The following is a 22921-nucleotide window of genomic DNA, read 5'->3' as shown; positions in this document are numbered from 1 at the left end:
ATAAAATACCTAGGAATAAACCTAACCAAAGATGTGAAAGACTTATACACTGAAAACTACAAGTCACTCTTAAGAGAAATTAAAGGGGACACTAACAGATGGAAACTCATCCCATGCTCGTGGCTAAGAAGAATTAATATCGTTAAAATGACCATCCTGCCCAAAGCAATATACAGATTCGATGCAATCCCTATGAAACTACCAGCAACATTCTTCAATGAACTGCAACAAATAATTCAAAAATTCATATGGAAACACCAAAGACCCCAAACAGCCAAAGAAATCCTGAGAAAGAAGAATAAAGTAGGGGGATCTCACTCCCCAACTTCAAGCTCTACTATAAAGCCATAATAATCAAGACAATTTGGTACTGGCACAAGAGCAGAGCCACAGACCAATGGAACAGACTAGAGAATCCAGACATTAACCCAGACCTATATGGTCAATTAATATTTGATAAAGGAGCCATGGACATACAATGGCGAAATGACAGTCCTTCAACAGAAGGAGCTGGCAAAACTGGACAGCTACATGTAGGAGAATGAAACTAGACCGTTGTCTAACCCCATATACAAAAGTAAACTCAAAATGGATCAAAGTCCTGAATGTAAGTCATGAAACCATTAAACTCTTGGAAAAAAACATAGGCAAAAACCTCTTAGACATAAACATGAGTGACCTCTTCTTGAACATATCTCCCCGGGCAAGGAAAACAACAGGAAAAATGAACAACTGGGACTATATTAAGCTGAAAAGCTTCTGTACAGCAAAAGACACCATCAATAGAACAAAAAGAAACCCTGCAGTATGGGAGAATATATTTGAAAATGACAGATCCGACAAAGGCTTGACGTCCAGAATATATAAAGAGCTCACATGCCTCAACAAACAAAAAACAAATAACCCAATTAAAAAATGGGCAGAGGAACTGAACAGACAGTTCTCCAAAAAAGAAATACAGATGGCCAACAGACACATGAAAAGATGCTCCACATCGCTAATTATCAGAGAAATGCAAATTAAAACTACAATGAGGTATCACCTCACACCAGTAAGGATGACTGCCATCCAAAAGACAAACAACAACAAATGTTGGCGAGGCTGTGGAGAAAGGGGAACCCTCCTAAACTGCTGGTGGGAATGTAAATTAGTTCAACCATTGTGGAAAGCAGTATGGAGGTACATCAAAATGCTCAAAACAGACTTATCATTTGACCCAGGAATTGCACTACTAGGAATTTACCCTAAGAACGCAGCAATCAAGTATGAGAAAGATCAGTGCACCCTTATGTTTATCGCAGCACTATTTACAATAGCCAAGAATTGGAAGCAACGTAAATGTGCATCGATAGATGAATAGATAAAGAAGATGTGGTACATATACACAATGGAATACTACTCAGCCATAAGAAAAGGGCAAATCCTACCATTTGCAGCAACATGGATGGAGCTGGATGGTATTATGCTCAGTGAAACAAGCCAAGCAGAGAAAGAGAAATACCAAATGATTTCACTCATCTGTGGAATATAAGAACAAAGGAAAAACTGAAGGAACAGAAGAGCAGCAGAACTCAAGAATGGACTAACAGGTACCAAAGGGAAAGGGACTGGGGAGGATGGGTGGGTAGGGAGGGATAAGGTGGGGGAATAAGAAAGGGGGTATTAAGATTAGCATGCATTGGGGGGGTGGGAGAAAGGGGAGGGCTGTACAACACAGAGAAGACAAGTAGTGATTCTACAACATTTTGCTATGCTGATGGACAGTGACTGTAAAGGGGTTTATAGGGGGGACCTGGTATAGTGGAGAGCCTAGTAAACATAATATTCGTCATGTAAGTGTAGATTAATAATACCAAAAAAAAAAAAGCAGTTCCTGTGTGGTGACCTCCAATGAGTTCTACACAATGGTATAAAGGGCATATAAAAGTGTAGGCAAAGGGTCTGTTTGTGTTTATACAGAGGATCAAAGCCTAATTTGGCTACCCCGAAAATGAACTAAGATACGATATGAAAAAGAACTTCCAACATCAACACTCTTTGGAAGACTCATGCCAGAAGATGATCATCAAAAAACCCCTACAAAAATCCATGCACTGCTACAGCTGTAGATGCACTCATCCCACCGGTTCCTGGACTTGCCATGGGAATGAAGAAGGAGATATCTAAGCTGGCCTGTGCATACAGTAAAACAACAAATTTGACTGAATCTATACTGTTGGAACTCACCCAAGAATTAGGAGAAGTGCAAAGTGTAGTGCTCCAAAATCTTACAACTACAGACTATTTACTGTTAAAAGAACATATGGCATGTGAACAGTCCCCAGGAATGGGTTGTTTTAATTTGTCTGATTTCTCTCAGACTGTTCAAAAGGTGCCTAACTGGTTTTCTTGGTTTCACTGGAGATGGCTGGTAATTACAGGTATGCTTTGGTTATGTAACTGTACTCCTATTATGTTAATGTGTGTGTGCAATTTAATTAGTAGTTTAAAACCTAAACATGCTGAAGTTACTCTACAAGAAGATATGTCAAAGAAATAATCAATCTTCCCATATTTTCTTCCACCTGCTACTTCTATAGCTTTTCTTCTTCCTTCCTAATTACAACCCTTAAATAGAATTCGTGCCTCATATCAAATTTACCGAGTATCATAACTCCTCCAAGTGGTAAAGATACCTCAAGACAAATGCTGGGCATAGAAGCCACAGGGCATAAATATGCAAAGAAGTAAAAAGCTAACCTTTTCAAACAATAAGGCTTCTCTCTCACTTAGCAACTTTACATTTCCCTGTATGGCCCCGGAAGATGACTGGTTAGCCAGAGACGGGTAAGATTCCTCAAGGGAGGAACAACCTAAGACAGGCACAGTCGCAGGGGGGCCATCAGGTGAGAAATTGGGGATCAACAGAGGTGAGGCTTAGAACCTCACCCCCCCTGTTCTGAGAGAAATCTTCTGCATACGTGGATGTTTTATTGCCCTTGTCTAGCTCGGATTAACACATAGTCTACAGGCACACACCTGATCATCTACATTTGCTCTCTTACAACACTAAACTATGTTTTCTACCTTTATCTTGTATCTACCTACCACTTCAGCATTTTATTAAAAATAATAATAATAAAGAGAGAAATGTGGTATCCACATATAAATCAAGTATAAAAATCAAATGAGTATTCATATTTGAACTGACTGTTTATAGTTCATAATGCATGAGCAAAACTGAAAGTTTCTGTGATGACTGCCCTTGTACTGTTCACCATGTAAGAACTTATTCACTATGTAAGAATTTGTTCTCCATGTAAGAACTTGTTCGTTATGCTTCAGAAGATTGGAGACTGACGAAAATTAGGCTTGGGGTGGATTAATGATTGTGCATTGAGCATTGACTCCCCTATACAGAATTTTATTGTTGTTAACAACCATTTGGTCAATAAATATGAGAGATGCCCTCACACACACACACAAAAAAAAGTACACACTTCCTATTGTAAAATAAATAAGTAACTGTGATGTAATGTATAGCATAAGGAACATAGTCAAAATATTGTAACAACTTGGTATGGTGATAGCTGGTACCTAGAATTATCATGTATATAAATGATGAATCACTGTGTTGTACACCTGAAACTAATGTAATACTGTGTGTCAACTACCCTTCAATAAAAAATAATTATCTTAAAAAAAAAAAAAGATAGAGACAACTAGAGAGCTATGGAGTTTTATCTTCTCCTGAGGCCCTCAGTTATTTCTGTTTCAAAAGATAATGGACCTAGAGACCTTCTTTCCCCTCCCCAGAAGGGATTTGCCTCCATTCTGTAAACTCCAAAGTGTATACACTCTCTTGTTCTCTCTCTCTCTGGAAGGGAAAAGGGGTATATTTCCCAGCTACACTATGTAAACTCTGAGATACATAATTTTGGAATTCCTGTCCTGTGGGGCAAATCCCTCTCTATGTACAGGGCCATTAGGCCCTCACTGTGTCAGCCCATGGAGTAGTGAGGTCTGGAGAAATGACACTAAGATATTTTGTGAGGAAGTAATGGATTTGTTCTCATATCCAGCAACTTTGTATTTCTTGTAAGGACAAATAAATAAATATAGATATAAAAATTCACCTGAAGAGGTGGTCTACAATGGAATATTATTCTGCCACAAAAAAGGAAATATTGCCACTTGCAAGAATATGGATGGATGGATCTAGAGGGTATTATGCTCAGTGAAATGAGCCAGGGAGAGAAAGACAAATACCATACGATTTCATTTATTTGTGGACTATAAAAATAAAGCAAAACAGAATGAACAAAACAGCAGTAGACTCATAGACACTGAGAAGTAACTGGTGGTTACCAAGGTGGGGAGTTGGGGTGGGTGAGTGTTCAGGGAGATAAAGGGGCACGAAAATTCTCAATCATAATACAAGTTTGTCATGAGGATAGTAGTACAGCATGGAGAATATAGTCAATGATTCTGTAACATCTTTCTATTTTGACAGATAATAACTACACTAGAGGGGGTGAGGATGTAATAATAATGGGTAACTTGAACCACTGTGTTGTATATTTGAAATCAGTATAAGATTGTGGATCAATGATATTTCAATTTAAAAATTCAACTGACATATGCATTATTTCTCTTGGATAAATCTCTAGGAATGAAATAAGTAGATGATATATGGTAGGTGTATATTAAACTTTTAAAGAAACTGCCTAACAATTTTATAAAATGGATGTAACATTTACATTCTCATCAGCAGTGGATGAGGGTTCCCAAGTCTTACCCTTTCCAACACTTGGTGTTGTTGATCTCTTCTTACTTTACTCCCTCGAGTAGAGGTGTCATATCATCTCATTGTGGTCTTAACTTGCATCCATTTCCCTAATGATAATAATACGGAGTGTAATTTCATGTGCTTATTTGCCATCTGTACATCTTTGGTGACATGTCTGTTCAAATTTTTAACCCTGTTCAAAAATTGTCTTCTAATTATCGTGGCTTCTAACTATGTGGCTTGTCTTCTAATTATTGAATTGAAATATTTCTGTACATACTCTGAGACACAAGTCCTTTTTCAGGTAATTGTTTTCCAAACATTTTCTCATGAAAGGGATTACCTGTTCACGGTCATAATAGAGTTTTTGGAGAGCAAAAAATTGTAATTTTGAGTCCAGTTATTGACTTTTTCCTTTATAGTTCATGATTCTTGTGCTGTGTTTAAAAAATCTTTGCCAAACTCAAGATCACTATTTTCTACTATATTTTCTTCTAGAAGTTTATAGTTTTATATTTTAAATTTAGGTATATGATCAATTGTGAGTCAATTTTTAAGTATGGTGTAACATATGGATCCAAGTTCTTTTGTTTTATTTTGCAGATGGATATAAATTATTTTAGCACCATTTATTGAAAAGACTATCTTTTCTCCAATGCATCTTCATTAAATATAAGTTGTCCATACATGTGGAGGTCTATTTCTCAACTCCCTCTTCTCTTCTACTGATCTAGTTGTCTATCTTTATTCCAGTGCCACGTCATCTTAATAACTGTAGCTTTATATGAGTCTTGAAATTAGGTAGTGCTAGCCCTTTAATTTTGATTTTCTCTATCAAAATTGTTTGGCTCCTCCTAGGCCTTTGCAATTTCATATGAATTTTAGAATTAGCTTGTAAGTTTTAAAAAGGCTGCTGGTATTTGTTTTAAATGCGACTGCATTGGATCTATACACAGATCTGTGGAGAACTGACATCTTGACAATATTGTCTTCTGATTTATCAACACATTGTCTCTATATTTTTGGGTTTAATTTCTCTCAACAATGCTGTTAGTTTTCAGTATATAGGCCTACACAAATTTTATTAGATTAATCTCTAAGTGTTTTATATTTTGGTGCTATTATAGTGTTTTCCAATTTTGTTTATTGCTTGTATATAGAAACATAATTGATTTTTGTATATCAATCACACAGACTGTAACCTTGATAAACACACTCTTCCTTTCACTAGTTACACTTTTATAACTCTTTAGTTACATTTTTATAGATTCCATAGCTCACTGATGCCCTTTTCATTTTTTCCCCATTTTTTTCCTCAGTTTTATGTTGGAAAGTCTCTATTGTGAAGTCTTCAAATTCATCCACCTCATATTCCTCAATGTGTAATCTGTGTATTTTTATCTCAGTGTATTAATCTTATACAGTGCATTTTTCATTTCATTGTAGATGTAGTTTTCATCTCCAGAAGTTCAGTTTGAATCTTTTTCATATCTTCATATTTCTACTTAAGCTTGAATATAAGGTATACAGTTATAATTGTTCAATAACCTTGCCTTTTAATTCTAACATCTGAGTCATTTCTGAGTCAGTTTATCTTGTTTAATTTTTCTCCTCATTATGGGTTGGATTTTCCTGCTTCTTTGCATGCCTGGAAATTTTTAATTGGATACAATTCATAGTGAATTTTATCTTGTTGGGTGCAGGATATTTTTGTAAGTATTCTAGAACTTTCTTCTGGATGGAGTTAATTTGCTGGAAAACAGTTTCATTCTTTCAGGTCTTGCTTTTTGAGATTTGTAAGGCATGGCCAGAGTCAAGTTTTTGTTTAAAGTTAGTTACTTCCCTCTACTAAGTCAAGACTCTTCTGGGTGTTCTACTTATTTCTCTGACAATTAGGAGATTTCTCTAGTCTGGCTGGTGGGTCTTTTCATAGCCTTGTTGTGAGTGGTGGTAATATTCCCTCTAATAACTTTGGGTGGCTTTTTCTGAGCCTTAAGTACTTTCTTTGTATGCAAGTACTACAGAATAATCAAGGAGGACTCTGAAGATGTCTGGAGTCATCTATGCAGATTCCCTATATCTGGCACCCCCTCTTACAGACTCAAACTTTCTTAGCCTCCTTCAGTCAGGAGTCTGTCAGCCTCCACTTTTGTTTCTCTCTCCATGAACCCCAGCGGGAAATTCCCATAAGACAACTGCCTAAGACAATTGCAAGCCACACCTTGTTTCCCATTAGTCAAGGTTCACTGTACTTCATGGCCTGATGTCCTTTATCTGAAATTCACATATTATGCCCAGTTTTTTTTGTTATTCTCATAAGAAGGTACATTTGGTCCCCATCACTCATCACAAACCAGAAGTCGTCTCTGCTCTGTTTTCTTCTGAAAGTTACATCATCAGAAAACTCCTTCCTTTTATTTCACGTGAGTTTTCAGCAGTGGTGGACTGACATCTTCATAGCTCTAGATCTAGGAGGAAAGATCTCAACTCCTTCCCTAGCAACTGGAGTTAAGATCCCCAATTTTGGTTTTGATTGAACTTGAGCAGCTTGGCATCAGTCAGGTGACTACCCTGAAGCAATCACTGTGGTCTGGGGGACACAGGTTCTAGTTGGAGCAGCTCACCTCTCTCTCAACGCTGCAGCCAGCGTGCACTCAAGGGCACCACATACAAGAGCAGAGAGTCAGGCAGAAATGCCTCCCAGAAGATAATCAGGGCGCCACTGCAAGAAGGGCAGACTGATGGCTAAGTGGGGGAAAGGAAGATAAAAGATGACCATAACCAAAAATGGTTTATATTATGTGCTTATTATAAGAATTATGAAAAGGCAAGTAGAGGCAAGTAGTCATTCAATTAAAAAACAGGACTTTTTGTTTTTGTTTGTTTGCTTTTGAGTCAATTTTTAATAGTTTTGACTTCATAATAACTGAGCAAAATTAATTTCTGGTTCAATATTATAAATGCTCTCTGTTCAAGATTGTCTTGCCAATAGGTTTCAGCACCAGATAAGTTCACTATGGATGCAGTTAGACTGACAAAATGACAGTGGAATGTTCTTTGTTCTTAGGGTAAAAGGGTTTATAACCAACTTTATTCCCACGGTGGCAGGTCAATCACTAGAATTCCATCCACTCAGAGCGAATCTGCACGCAGCAAGCCGGTCTCTGCCTCTGGGCTTCTTTCCTTGGCGCTGCCACCACTCCAGCCTCTGCTCTCCTGCAGCCTCAGCCCTGCAGCAGCCCAGAGCACTGGGCAGAGCTCTTTACATAGAGTCAATAACAATGAATTCCCCACATGTGTGTAGTGAGCAAGCCGACCAGGGCCAGGTGAGAAACCTGGCCATAGGAACTTTCTCCACAGAGATCATTAATGAAATACCCTTTATTAATAAAATATCCTCAGTGCAGAGAAAATAACACTGAAAATAATAACAAGCCTTTGTCTTTGGTCAGGCCATTATCAGGCCATGAAGTACAGTGAACCCTGAGAAATGGGAAACAAAGTGTGCCTTGCAATTGTCTTAGGCTGCTGTCTTACAGGAATTTCCCAGCTAGGGCTCATGAGAGAGAGAAACAAAAAATACATGCCTGCATCATTTTTTCAGTTATTTAGCTTCTCAAGTTGTCTGTTTTCAATTCTGTAAAATAAAGACTGTCATGATTTATTTTATATTAAAGACCAGGAATGTGTAGATTTTGTCAGTAGGAATTTTATCTTATCCTAAATTAGCTTAAAAAAGGTGATGTCTTGCCATTGGGTTTCAGCCCTGGGCAAGTTCACTATTTCCTCAGTGAGACTGAGGAATGACAAATGTTGTCGGGGTAAAAGGGTTTATAACCCGGCTTCATTCTCCCGCCAATAGATAGAGCACTAGAATTATGTCTGCATCCAACAATCTGCAGGTCCATAATCCAACCCCGTCTCTGCCTCCGCCCAGAGCACTGGGCAGAGCTCTTTATATAGTGACTCAGTCAATAATAGCTCATTGCCTATGGGTGTGGGAGCAGCAGCCTAGCAGCAGGCCAGTTACATCAAGTAGTTTAGGTTGAAGTGAGGATCCCGGCCACAGGAACCTTCACTTTATCCACAGGTGGCCTGTCCCGTGTTGAGCAATGGATTTCACACTGCCTCTGGTGAGCAGAGCAAATGAGGTGCAAGTGCACGTTTTCTCCCCTCATTTGTATTTCTAAGTAACCGGTGAGTATGCAAATGTATCCTAGGGAAGATAACAACATTATCATCCGAGTATATTACTGATTTTACATGATCTTTTCTGTAGTTTCTAGTTTCCTTAAAAGTAGGATCACTATTAAGATACAACTGACAAGTGTTAGTCATTACCAATTTCTTTTTTTACCATGAATGAGTAACAAATAATCAACAGCTTACATTATAATTTTTTCCATCTTCCAACTCCAGCTGTTAAAAGTGGCATGAAATTCATTTTGAAACTTTCAGAAGTATTGTACCAAGAGTTCTTAAAATCAAAATCCTGTGACTTAAATAAAGGCACACCTGCCTGGCCTTCAGAATAATGCAATGCCTACTAGGAAGTGCATGCTGGGAGTTGCCTCACTGGATGCATTTAATTTACACCTGCTCTACATCTCCTCACAAACCACCCCTATTGCCCACAGGTATAATTATATGAAGTTTGAATGACTCTTTTTTTTTTGCATGAATCAGCACATCATTTTGGATATGCTTAAGCTTTCCATTTTGTTCTCTATTATTTCCTAAAATGTTAGTTCTTTGAAGAAAATGATATAGGAGCTCATCAAGTTAAATTGAATAATCCTTTTCATCCTAAGGACTACATCAATGCAATTTATGTGTGATTTCATTATTTATCTCTTATCTTAACTGGAGAGTGTTGATTTGTCTCTACTTGAATTTTAAAACTACCTAAAACTCTTCTCAAAGTTATAAGATAGTTCTTAATTACAGTACTTCTGACTAAATTTACAAAAACAATGAATCAGAATGATAGTGGAAAAGATCAGCAATGTTTTCTGCTTTCTTTTATATGGCTACACAGCATGATTTCATTTTTCAAGATATTTTTATGAACTTTTCTCACTTTATCTTACCACCGTGTCAGTTGAGCTGAGTAGCTGCTCCTTCAGGACGAACACATAATCTTAAAAAGGGCTTACTGATTTGTGATACAAACACATCACTTAATCATGTTTTAAAATTACCAGCTATTCAAATCCTAATAGATAAGTATTTACTAAATCCACTTAAAAATTGAAGATTAATATTCAGAGTTGACATCAGAGACTCCAAACCTCCAACAATGGGTTAAGTCTATATTTTGTTAAAAAGCAACCATAGAGCCGATCATAGGAATTCCAGTTCTGGCCAAGATGAAAACACAGAGACTGGAAACAAATGAGGAAAGCCCAACTATTGCTCCGAGCCACTGCCCTGAGAACATTTCCAGGCTATCACCCAGGAAGGGAAACCCAGACAGAGTCTGGAAGTGTCTATAATTGATGAGATGGAGGTGACAGTGCGTGGAGAGCAAGTCAGCTAGCGTTCTCAGAACAGAGAATCGGAGCTGCAAAGAAAAAGCAGCCCAGAGCTCCACAGAGGGTTTCCCTCAAGTATTCAAAGTACTGTGAGCGCATGCAGGCTAAGGAACGATCTGAACTTAGAGAAAGAGTCATCTGAAAAGAAGGAAGTACCTCCGACAGGGCCAGAAATGATATCCCTTCCCACAAGCCATGAAATATTACAAATATTTTATAATTCATGAGGCTTTAGGTAGAGTTATTATAAGGGTACTGCCCCACTAGAGCAAAATAATTAGCCCTAGACTAATGATGTTTTGGCCTCACATAACAAACCTTAAATGCAAGGCAAGACAATCAAACTGTTTCCAAGTAACTTAACTACATTCTTGAACAAAGATTAAGAATATTTATAGTAATATAAAAATGTCCAGCATTAAATAAGATAATATTCTGTTCTCTGACAGATACTGAAAATAGAATGTGATTGAAACCAAATCACAGACCAAGAGAGAATATTTAAATATTTAGAACTCATATATCTGATAAAGGAATTGTAGCTATAATATATAAAGACCTCTCAAAGCTCAAAAAGAAAATGAGCTATTTAAAAAAAAATAGTTAACATTTTGAACTGAGATTTTTACCACAGAAGATATACCAATAACAAATAAGCATATGAAAATATAATCAATATCATAACCAACATTGTTAAAAATTGAAACAGTGAGATACCACCACATACCTTTTAGAGTGACTAAAATTAAAAATACCTCACCAAGTGTGGTCAGTACACTGCTGGTGAAAATGTAAAATAGTACAACCACTTTGTAAAACAGTTTGACAGTTTATTAAGAAATTGAAAATATATCTATCCCATGATCCACTGTTCCATCAAAAAAGTATTTACCTAAGAGAAATAAAAGTGTATATGTCCATGCTAGGCTTGTATATGAACATTCATAGTAGAATTTCTTTTGCAATAGTCCTAAACTGGTAACCACCCATGTCCATCAACAGGTAAGTGAATAACAAATTGTGGTGTACAATGGAATGCTTCAGCAATGAAAAAAGATGAGCAATAGATACACACAACAATATGGATGAATTTGAAAATTATATGTCTGAGTAAAAGCAGCTAGACAAAAAAGAGTGCAAAGTGACCAAATCCTTTTAAATAAAATCTAAAAAATGAACACTAATCTATAGTTACCGAAAGCAGAATAGTAATTGTCTGGGAATAGAGAGGGAGAGACAGGATTACAAACAAGCAAAAATAAACTATGGGGAATGACAGATATGTTCAGTGGATATATATATATATGTCAAATACATCAAATTATATAGTTTTGACATGTGCATTTTATGGCATGTCAAATATATTAATTAATTAACTGTTTTAAAAGTAAACCAGACCAAACAAACAAACAACAACAAAAAAGACAAGCAGGGATAGGAATTACCAGGTCCATGGGGCATGTTGGATCTAGCCTGAAGGGAAATCCCCGCACCCCTCCACCCCCGACCTCCACCCATACTTTTAAGTGTATGGTTGTTTTAGGTTGTATTTCCTGTCAGTAGAAATGAAAGAAGTCTTAATTGATGCAAAGTATCTTTTCTATATCATCTTCTGTGGTGAATTCTCAATCTTTCCAAAATGCACAATTGCAATGAAATAGAGACTTGACATAACCAATAAAATACCACTTAGTCTTCAAACTCTTGCATTGAACATATATATACTAAAATTTTTTTTCTAAAATTCAAATTTAACTGGACATTTTGCATTACCTGGCATTTTTGGTGAGATAATTGATCCCAGATTTCTATCTTTGATAGTCTGTATCCTGGAACCATTTCTTTTTCCAAACAGAAATCATTTTAGGTATTTTGTGCAGCATGAGGATGAATAAACAGAATTCTATATTTAACAAATATTCTGGAAAAGGTCAGGGAAGTGTCCTTCTAAATCTCTAGTGTACCACTAGATTTTGGGAAATCTAATGCTTCAATCAGAAACTACAGGAAATCAGTTCCCCTGGTCATGGCCAACCTAAAGGCAATTTATGGACTGGGAAAAAATATTTGCAAACCACATATCTGATAAGGGGTTAATATGCAAAATATACAAAGAACTTATACAGTTCAGTAGCCAAAAAATAAATTAAACCAATTAAAAAGTGGGCAAAGGATCTGAATAGATATTTTTCCAAAGAAAACATACAAATGGCCAACAGGAAATGAAAAGATGCTCAACATCACTAATCACTGGGGAAATGCAAATCAAAATCACAATGAGCTCCCACACATGTTAGAATGGCTATTATAAAAAAGACAAGCGATAACAAATGCTAGTGAGGATGTGGAGCAAAGAGAACCCTTACACACTGTTGGGGGAAATCTAAATTGGTATAGCCATTATGGAAACCAGTATGGAGATTCCTTAAGAAATTAAAAATAGAACAACCATATAATCTGGCAATCCCAATTCTGGGTAAATATCCAAGGGAAATAAAGTCAGGATCTTGAAGAGATATCTGTGCCCCCATGTTCACTGCAGCACTATCCACAAGAGCCAACACATGGCAACAACCCAAGTGCCCACGGATGGATGAATGGATAAAGAAAATGTGCACTATGGAAGATCATTCAGTCTTTAAAAACGAGGAAATCCTGCCGTTTACAACAACATTGGATGAACCTTGAGGACATTATGCTAAGTGAAATAGGTTAGAAAGAAATATATGTTCTCACTTATGTGTGGAATCTAAAAAACAAAACAAAACAGAAGTTGAGTCACAGAAACTGTGTGTAGGCAAGTTGCCAGGGGCTGGCAGGTGGAGGAAATGGGGAGAGGTTGGCAACAGTATGCAAACTTTTATAACTTTCAGTTATAAAATAATAAGGTCTGAGGACTAATGTATAACATAGTGACTGCAGTTCATAACACTGTACTGTAAAATGGAGATTTCCTAAAAGAATAGAATTTAAGTATTTTCACCAAAAAAGGTGAAACAAATATGTGAAGTGATGGATGTGCTTTTTAACACTTTGGGGGGAATCCCTTTACAATGTGTATGTATATCAAATGATCACATTGTACACTTCAAATACCTTGCAATTTTGTCAATTATACTTCAGTAAGACTGGGGAGAAAAAGAGTACAGACTGTGTGAATTAATTTATGTGAATGCCAAAAACAAGTAGAATGTTAGAAGTCAGAACAGTGGTTACATCTGAGTTTGGAGGATGAATATTGATTGACATGTGACAGGAAGGATTCGTCATGGGTTCTGAAAGTACTGTGTCTTTATTAGGGTTTTCATTACATAGACAGATACACATATAAATATTCATGAACCTGTAAAGTTAATATCAGGGTACTTTACTGAATACATGTTATAGGTTTTTCAAAAGTCATGCTTGCTGAAGTCCACAAATTTATTTACCACTAGTGGAGGAAGGAAGGAACAATATTCCTTCTAAAAAAATCCCTTACTATTTTCAAATTTCAAGTGCCTCTCATTGGTGTGAACTGAAATCATACCAGCAAGAAATTCTTGAGAATTCAGTTCCTAGGATTCTGACCATACAAAATATGAGATAATATATAAGGGAATAGAAATAAAGGCTGATATTCCTCACAATTCTTTTATCTTATGGCAAGTTGATGAAAAGCAAAGAATAAAAAAGTGTTTTAGAATATGGTGCTACAGATGATATTTTTAAAATAATCTTTGGAATATCCTAGGATCCATAATTGAAGTCTAAGAGAGACAGAGAGAGAGAGTATGTGTGTATTTTAACCTGAATGGCAATAAAGAAAACATTATAATACATGGTTGTCTAGGAAATAGGATATTAAAATTGTGAGTCCATGTACAATTGCATGATAAAAATTTAAATATTCTTAGAATGTAGGAACAACAATTTTAATTGGACTATACTTTAACAGAACAAAACACTAACACTGATTGTCTAACAAAAGAATTGTTACCGAAAAGGTAGAAAATGCAACAAAGCAAAAACACATTTCAATAACTTTCTTATCCTAAACCTTGACATAAACTACATATACCACATTCATATTTTTATTTTCCTTGTTTTATTTACTTTGTTAAGAAACTAAATCTTTGAATATACCATGTCTAGCTTCAAGCTAATTAATCCAGTTTTATGACTTTTTAAATTAGTACATTTTATGACAAAGAGAAACATTTTGTATATTATAAAGTGTATTGCCATGAATGGTGTACTTCTCAGGATCTTTTTTCAAGTTAAAAAATCTGTGTTTATACATGCCACAAACCAATAGTTCAATGTTTTATCACACCATATTAAAATTATAAAATATACTCCTTTACAGAGAATCATACGTGTTATAAGGTTTACACGGAGCAGTGAAAGTATCTTTTGAAAGATCTGTTGCCTCTGCTAATCAGAAGGAATTGACTCATCTTTAATTGTTTCATCTTTAGTACTATTCCTGTTGCTGCAGTTTGTCACTGCTCTCTCCCACCCTCCTCTTATTGCAGAGAATGTCACCTGACGAGCCAAGCCCATGTAATTCTTCTTCAAGTGGAAACCTCCAGTTGTAGTCTGGGTATGAATTCTGTGCGTCTCCTTATGGGGTAGAGCACAGGATGCCCACATAATAAAGCCGCTTTCCTCACTTCGACCTGTCGTTTCATCTTTTCCCTCCCCTACCGAGCGTGGCCATCCCAGGCTCGTTTGCGCGCGGTGTTCTCACATCTCAGCATGGTCCGAGGAGAAAAACACAGTCTTTTGGACCTAACCTATTCTCCCTACCTTCCTCAGATACCGTATTTCGTAATTTCAAGTTCACGAGTCAATTTCCTTCTGATTCACAGCGTGACCCTGGGCTGCACGTTCATCCAGTGAACATTTGCAGCAGGAATACTGAAAACAACAAAAAAAGGCACTTTGAAAACGGCACTTACCCACGTCCAGGTCCTCTCTCTTGTCCGTCTCGTTTTAAAATAACAATTAGCACCGTATGTCAATATTGTGGGCATTTGACATTTTCCACACATCATTGAAGACTTTTGTCCCAGTTTGATGAGAACATTCTGAAACATCTTCTAGAATTCAGCACGACAGCTCTGACCCACCATAACACCTGCGACTTTCCCGGGCAGAAGCTTTTGTTTATTTACCCCTCCTTGGACTCCCATGGGCTCCTAGGCGTTCGGTCCCTCATTCTGTTCGTGACCTCTGAACCCATTTTGTAAAATACTTTCCATTTTCCCCTCTTTTTTTATAGTCACCTCTATAAAAACATGCAACGCGCTTTGCTTGGATATGTTGTAGTGTACCACGAGTTGTACCTACTTTCTTGTTCGTGTACTTTCTGCCCTTTCTCCCTCTTAACCACATTCTTTCATTCTTTTAACTATTTGTGTTTAAATTTCCACTCTCACTTTTTCTATCTCTGTTACAAGTGGCCCCAGGATACAGTGGGAAGGCATTAAAGAGACACGAAATCCGGGGGTAATCCCGGCATGTGAACCCTCCCTTTGACTGGGGCACACCACTGCCCCCTATGGGCCTGACTTCCCTCACCCGGGAGTGTGAAAGCTGATTGTGATGCTCTGTGTGGCTCCTGCTAGTGCTGGATATTCCGTAATTCCAAGAATTAGTAACTGCATCTATATCATACATCTATACGTATCTATTTCCTCATTGCTTTTGATCTGCTTCTTGGACTAAAACAAAATCCAACAATTTTTCTCCCAGTTTCCAGTTCTAAATTCTGTAATATTATATTACTTATTTTGTTTATTCTTACTTTACCTTGTCCTTTATTTCTCAACTATTTCCTTATTATTTTGATCTGAACTCTAGAAAATTCAGATTGTAAAATCTGTAAATGGCCTACTCGGTAAGTCTCAAACCTGGCAACGTTTGTTAAGCTACTTAGTTCAGGAGCACAGGTAGACACACACAGAGACACAGACAGACAGACACACACACACGTGCGCACACAAGCACGGCTGCCTCAAGAATCCTACTGGGCTGTTTAAACCCAAGCTATATACTTCCCTCTCTAAGCCACAGTGTCCTCAAATGTGACAAGAAAGTGCTGTCCTATCTTAGAGCTCTGCTGTGAGGATTAAGTAGGATAATGATGCACTCGGCACAGTGCCAGCACATTAGGTTTAGGTTGTTTCCCCTCCTCCTCCTCACCATTTTAATATTACTCCAAATGTAACGTGGAACTGAGCCCCTTGAGGCAAACTTGCTTTGTCCTTCACACTGGGCACCAGAGCTGGGACTCCAGTGGGAAGGTGGGGTTCCTCAAATCCCTGGATCTATTTTTAATAACACCTAGAAGCTTCTTTCTTGAAGATCATCTAAATGAAAATGATAAAAGGATTTGTTGGCAATGACTAAATCTACCCATAGGGAAAACTACACAGAGTTTATTGCATGGTGTGAATGTCAGTTCCAGTTGAGCTCATCGTCAGTGAGGAGCGGGTGCACCACTTGGCCAGTGTCATCAGCGGGATAATGTCTGTTTGGCTGGGCATAGAACCCCTTCAGGATTTTGTCACATGCAGGTTCCTCCTTCTTTGCCCAGATTCTCACCACAAAGTCAGTGACCCCAGCTACATCCTCACCCTTATTCTCTGCCCTCTCTTCTGTTGTAATGTGAGACACGCCCCGCCAACTGTCCCCCAGGGCTCCAGACCCTGCTTCCATTCACCTTCCCTGAGGCTTTCAGTCCGCCATCACCCCTTTCTCTTTTGCATTACTGATCCCTTCTTCTCTAGCACGCCATTCCTGACTGCCACTGACATGCTCCAGGCCATACTCTTTCAAATATAACCTTCTTCCCCTCAGTCCTAAATCCTCTGGTAGATAGTATTTCATCGCTGATCCTGCGCAGAGCAAAACTCAAAGATCTGCCCTCTTGCTCTTCACCTCCTCATCTCCCATTCATTCTTCAAATGCATTTTTCAGTCACTGGCTTCCTTCACTTCTGAATCAAAGCTGTGCTCTCTATAGCCATCAATAAACCGTCCGGTCCGGTCCAGCCCACTTGGCCGGCCTTCTTTGCCTTGACCTCAGCAGCATTCCCAGAGCACTCACTTTTCTTTTCCCTTCATTTCCACATCACAAAACCTGGTTGTCCTTTTATTCTATCTGTTATCTCTTTAGCTCGATCATCCTCCTCTCTGACTTCTAAATATTGGAGAACCTTCCGGCTCAGTTCTGAGAGGTTTGGTCTTAATCATTCTGCATCTAATCTCTCCATCTCTAACATCTTCCAGCTCCATGGGCTGCTTTTGAATTGACTTCCAAAACCTTATCTTTAGCACCAAACTCTACTCTTATGGATCCTGTGCCTCTACCTAGACATCCAACAGGAATCTCATGCTTGACGTGTTCTAAATCCGTGTCTTGGCATGACCCCTGCAGCTCTTCCAGGCTTCCACTCCTCGTTAAATGGCACCGTCGTCTTTCCTGCTTTATCAGCTGAACACACAGCTTTACATTTGACTCTTTTGTTCCCTCCCCCCTCCCCCAATTTAATCTAGTTAATCCCTGCTCATTATTTCTGCCTATGAAATATATCTCAGAATATCTATTTTTCTCTACCTCAGATGTCATAATGCCCAGTTAAGCCATCATCATCCTTCCATGTTACCTGGGCAGAGAACTTGGAGTGAAGAGGGATTACATCTTAATGCTGATATGTTTACATGGCAGAGAGTCCCTCACTCTTCAGTCCTAGCTTTCCAGGGAGGAATTTCATGTGTAGAAGAAGCATAAGATGTATTTTATTTACTCCATTAGAAGAAGGACTGGAATGAGAGAATAAATATATAAAGAGCACACAGACCAAATGTGTAGGTGAAGTTTCTTTTTTGGAAGATCCCTTAGGATTGACTAGGAGAAGAGTGTGATAGAAACGTTTTTAAATTAAGTCAGAAAAATCCATTTTTTGCATGTATTAACCAAAATGACTTCAGAATGCAGCAGCTCTGTCTTTCTAATCTGAATATGTTAAATCCACAACTTTTTTGAAGGATCAGAAACTTTGTGCTTTCAATATGATTTGGCAATAAATGAGGTTTAAACTACCCTTTGATAGAAAATCTTTCTTCATGTGTGAAGTTAGAACTCAAAATAGTTCTCATTTATTCCTCTTGTTTCTCCACAGCCCCAACTCTCATATAGCCCCAGAAACAGTTGTTTGGGATGACTACATACTCCCCTTATGCTTTAAAGTAATAAATTTAAAGTACATAATTTAATATTGGCTCTTTCTATGGCACTTAAGTACATAATTTAATATTGATTCTTTCTATGTTGAGATCTAGCAAATATCTCTTCCTATGTGTGTGCTCCAATTCTGCTATGGTCACCTCACTTTGGGGAGCAGGGAGCTTCTAATTTTGGGGGGCTCATTTGTTCTGCTTAGCCCTACGCCATCTTCCTAGAGCCTAGCATGGAACAGATGACGCCCTGCAGGGATGGGGAGACTGTCACATTCTGGGGATCCTCAGCTCATGTATATAGTTTCTGGACCTCAGCAGTTGGGTTTCCTTTGTCTCTGGAGAGGACAGTCTCTGCTATGCTCTTTTCAAATATTTTAAGAGAACTAAAATCTTACTTTGGTTCCCCCATTGCCATCTGTATTTTCCTAGCTTCTACCGACCAACAGCTTCTCCTCTGTCCCGCACCTCCCAAGACGATTTCCTCAGTTATTCCCTCAAATGCCTTTCTGCCCATCTGAATTCTAATGCTGCCCCCCGCACACGAGGAGCTCACTGTACTTCTACTAAATCACTGTGTGTGTTGCTCACTCTCTCGAGGTCTCCTTTGAATTCTCTCTGGCTCTAGTGTCACTCTGTTTGACTGTATTTTCCAGTTATGGTTTCTCTCTGCTGTATTTTCACTTCTGTTACAGCTTCTATATTTTTTACCTCTATTTAATTCATAGCATCTCTTAGCCACAGTTTTTCTCACCTTTGCTTTTTTCATGACAGTCTTTATTTTTGGCGTATTCAGAGAAATCATTAAAATTATTTTGAAGTCCTGGCCCCTTTTTTTTTTCTTCATGTATCCTCTCACGTCTGATCCGCCCAATCTGAACCTTACAGCAAATTCACTACAAACAAGGATTTTAATTATCTCCGACATGCCTCTTGCGTTCAGTCCAGCTGGGTCTCTGATCGGTGCTCCCCAGCTGAACACCCCTCTCAGCCCCTTGGCTGTGATTCTTCGGCTGAAGGCATCGCCGGCAGCCTTCCTATCCTCTCACAGACCCAACAACCTCTTGCACACTGACTCTCAAGCTCCTCCCTAAACTCGTCCTTATTAAAAAAAAAAAAAAAAAAGCTAAACCAACAGGGTGGGTTTGCCTTCCTCTTTCTTTCCCTTCTTTCACTTCTCTTTTCCACACTCAGGAGCGCCTCATGATCACCCCTCTCCTTCAAGGTCCCCACCTACAGGTGCCCAGGACCCTGGCAGTGGGTTCGGCTGGAGCCGAGGTGCACCCCGAGGGCACCAGCGGCCAACTGTACCCCGAGGGCACCGGCGGCCAGCTGCACCCCGAGGGCACCGGCGGCCAGCTGCACCCCGGGCGCCCCTGCTCCCCAAGGACCGCAATAGCCTGTTGTCCCAATGTCCTGAACTGCCGCTGTCCCCCGAGTTCCCCACACCTGAACTACCTGAGTCTTGAGCCCTTATGGAAAACTGAAAGCACTGAAAGTTGTTTTTGAAGCCCTGGAGAATTTCTTTAGGAGTTGTTTTAGGAGTAACAACAATATTTAGGAGCCCCGGAACCTTTACTCTCTGTATTTTCTCTAAATTAAATGTGCTGTGCTTCCCTCACTCTTCGCTCTTCTCACCCCGGGGCGGCGATGCTGAGTTGTCAGAAAGCCCCGCCTCTCAACAGGTGCAAGAGGGGCGCGAACTAAGTCTAGTAGGAACTCTGCTTGAACGCTGTCCGCTCTCGTTCTTGGAAAATACGGGGGTCTGCTGTGACCTCATCTGGCAGGGCATCATGATCACAGTTACAAACAAACTAAAGGAAAGTTATTTCAAATATGCATTCAAATCTCAAGAAAGCCCAGGGAGCCCAGTGAAATTCCTCTAAAATCCACCCAGCCAGCACCGCCACTCCTGCTCCGCACAGATGCAGACGGAGCCAGTAACGACCCACGTGGCTACTCCCTTCCCGCATTTTCTCTCGCATGTTAATGGCTAACAACCACTTTTTCTGTAGCTCACCAGTGCAGCTCCCTTTGTCTGCACAGAACGTCCCACTTTCCCTTCCCACAGCCTCATGCCGTCCCTGCGTCCACACCACGCCTTCCCCAGAAGCCCAGGCTCTCCATTCAGGGAACGTCCCGCGGTGCCCAGGAAAGGCAGGTAGCAAGTCCGCTTCTCTCGTGAGAATCAGCACATCACCCAAATTCTGTACAACAAAAGAGGGCCATGAGCTGACCATCAGTGAACAGAATCCTCTCTCCTTGAAGGGGGCATAGGAGTGGGAAGGCATGTGAATATGCCTACTATGTGACTGCATTTTCTTTCACAAAGTTCAAATCCATATTATTTGACCTTATCCTGCACAAAAAGAGCTGGGAGAGAGATTTCCTGTCCGTACTTCAACCTCCATGAGGTGTTTAATGCAACCTTTCTACATACAGGTCTGTAACTAATCGATATCTAGAACATACAGAACACTTCTAGAGTGTGGTAATGAAAAGAACACTAGTCTTGGGGCTAGAAGAGCTGGAATTCAACTCCGCACTGTCCCTGGATAGATGACACTTAACAAGTCACGTGCTGTCCTTCTTTGGGTCCCCAGAAGCAAACCCTAAGGCAAACACGTACAGGTGGTTCACTTGAAGATGCCTCTAGGATACAAAAGGAGTTGAGTGGGGAAGTGAGACAGAAAAGGGAAAGGGGAAAGATGTCCATAACAGATGTGGTATGAATCGAGTGTCCACTGTAGGCAACTGGAGCTTAATCCTGCTGGGACCCCCGGGAGAGCATACAGGACGGAACCCTCAGAGTCCTCCCACTCCAGGATGAGGGACACGGGGCATTTAAACAGAAGTTCCTCCTGGAGAGCTGTTTTTGTAGGGGGAGGAGGTGTTAATTCCAGCCTGCCCTCAGAACAGACAGAGAAGGATCTAATGACCAGTCAGCACTCATAGTCATAAATCCTGTAGCTGGAAGATTTGGGGTGGGAACCATGGACACAGCAAATACCAAGGGATGTGGGTAGGACAACTGTAGTTCCATCACATTCCTTCCTTGCACTACACAAATTCACTCAGACCCCGTAGGAGGGTCACTCCATTCTGTCACTGACTCACAATTTCTTTTGTAAATTACCCTAGGAGTGTTAGTGGAGTAAGCTACAGTCTCCACCGCTTCAGCTGATCCTGAGACCATAACTGACGTGCATTATGTCTGTCTTTCATCACCCCTGACTGCTCTTCCTTTACTCTCAGCTAGTGTTTTAGCTTCTCTAGATTACTTGGCTGGTAGGGTGGCCAGACGCTAATCCCTGAGGGGTCTGAGCTCCTGGTTTCTTTGTCTTAGTCAAATACAGCTGCTGCAGCGCCCATCAGAGTCATTCAGCCTGGAAGCACTCGGAGGCACCTCAGTGAATCCCCAGACTCCAGACAGGCTCCTTCCTGCCCCACTAGGTAGCACAGCTCTATCTTCTTTTGCTATTAGGGTCAATTATCCTGCCATATCATAACGTCTTTCTTTACTTGCTTATCCACTGTTATGAGAAGTGCAGAATTACCAGCTGGAAGCCATGGCTAAGGTTTAATGGAACACGTGCCCTGTTGCTTGGCAGAAGACTTACTGCCCATTCCTGGGAACCAAGAGCTCTAATAAGCCAGAGTTAAAGCTTTGGTGCAGGAATCACAAATTCCCCAACCCATCAGACTGATGTTAAGACAGGTCACTTTTACTTCCAACCTTTGGTTCTTTTTCTATCACGGACATAGAGTCATACAATACCAATCAATTCAAAGTACATAATCCCTCTTGAAAGCAGGCTCTTCCCCAGAGCTTCATCCCCAGCTGGCTTCCTAACTGCACCTTTAAGAATGAAATCACACAGCATATTATCAGGCCAGCATTTTCTGGGTGATGTATATAATGGTAGAACTAAAGTGTGCCAAGGTCATGTACCCACTGTTGAATCTCCATCCCAGTAAGTGATTCCCTTGATCTAAGCAATGTCATGTGTAATTTCATTATGATAAGAGTATTTTATGGCCCTTTGGTCACAGTGCTAGGAAGGCAGAGGTCACATTTATTGGTAGTTGGAAAGCAAGCCTGCATGCAGAAATGATAAATGCCAAAGGGATTTGGACAGGATATTGACATTATATGCTAACTTCCTAAATCTCAGTTTCTTCACCTGTAAATTGGACTCACCAATAATAGATTCCAAAGGATTTCTTCAGGAACCTGCTTTTTAAGTATTATAGGAATATAATCTATAAATGCTCAGTTTTCTGACAGAAGCAACAAAATAAATAAATATCATCACTCCCACCTCCAGAAACTGAGAACCTATCTTGAGTACTCTCTTATACTCTATTTAACAGTTACCCACCTGTGGCTAATA

The sequence above is a fragment of the Manis pentadactyla genome, chromosome 12 (assembly GCF_030020395.1).
Source record: "Manis pentadactyla isolate mManPen7 chromosome 12, mManPen7.hap1, whole genome shotgun sequence".
In the NCBI taxonomy this organism is placed as follows: domain Eukaryota; kingdom Metazoa; phylum Chordata; class Mammalia; order Pholidota; family Manidae; genus Manis; species Manis pentadactyla.
The sequence above is the reverse complement of the archived record's forward strand: the minus strand, read 5'-3'. Positions refer to the sequence as shown.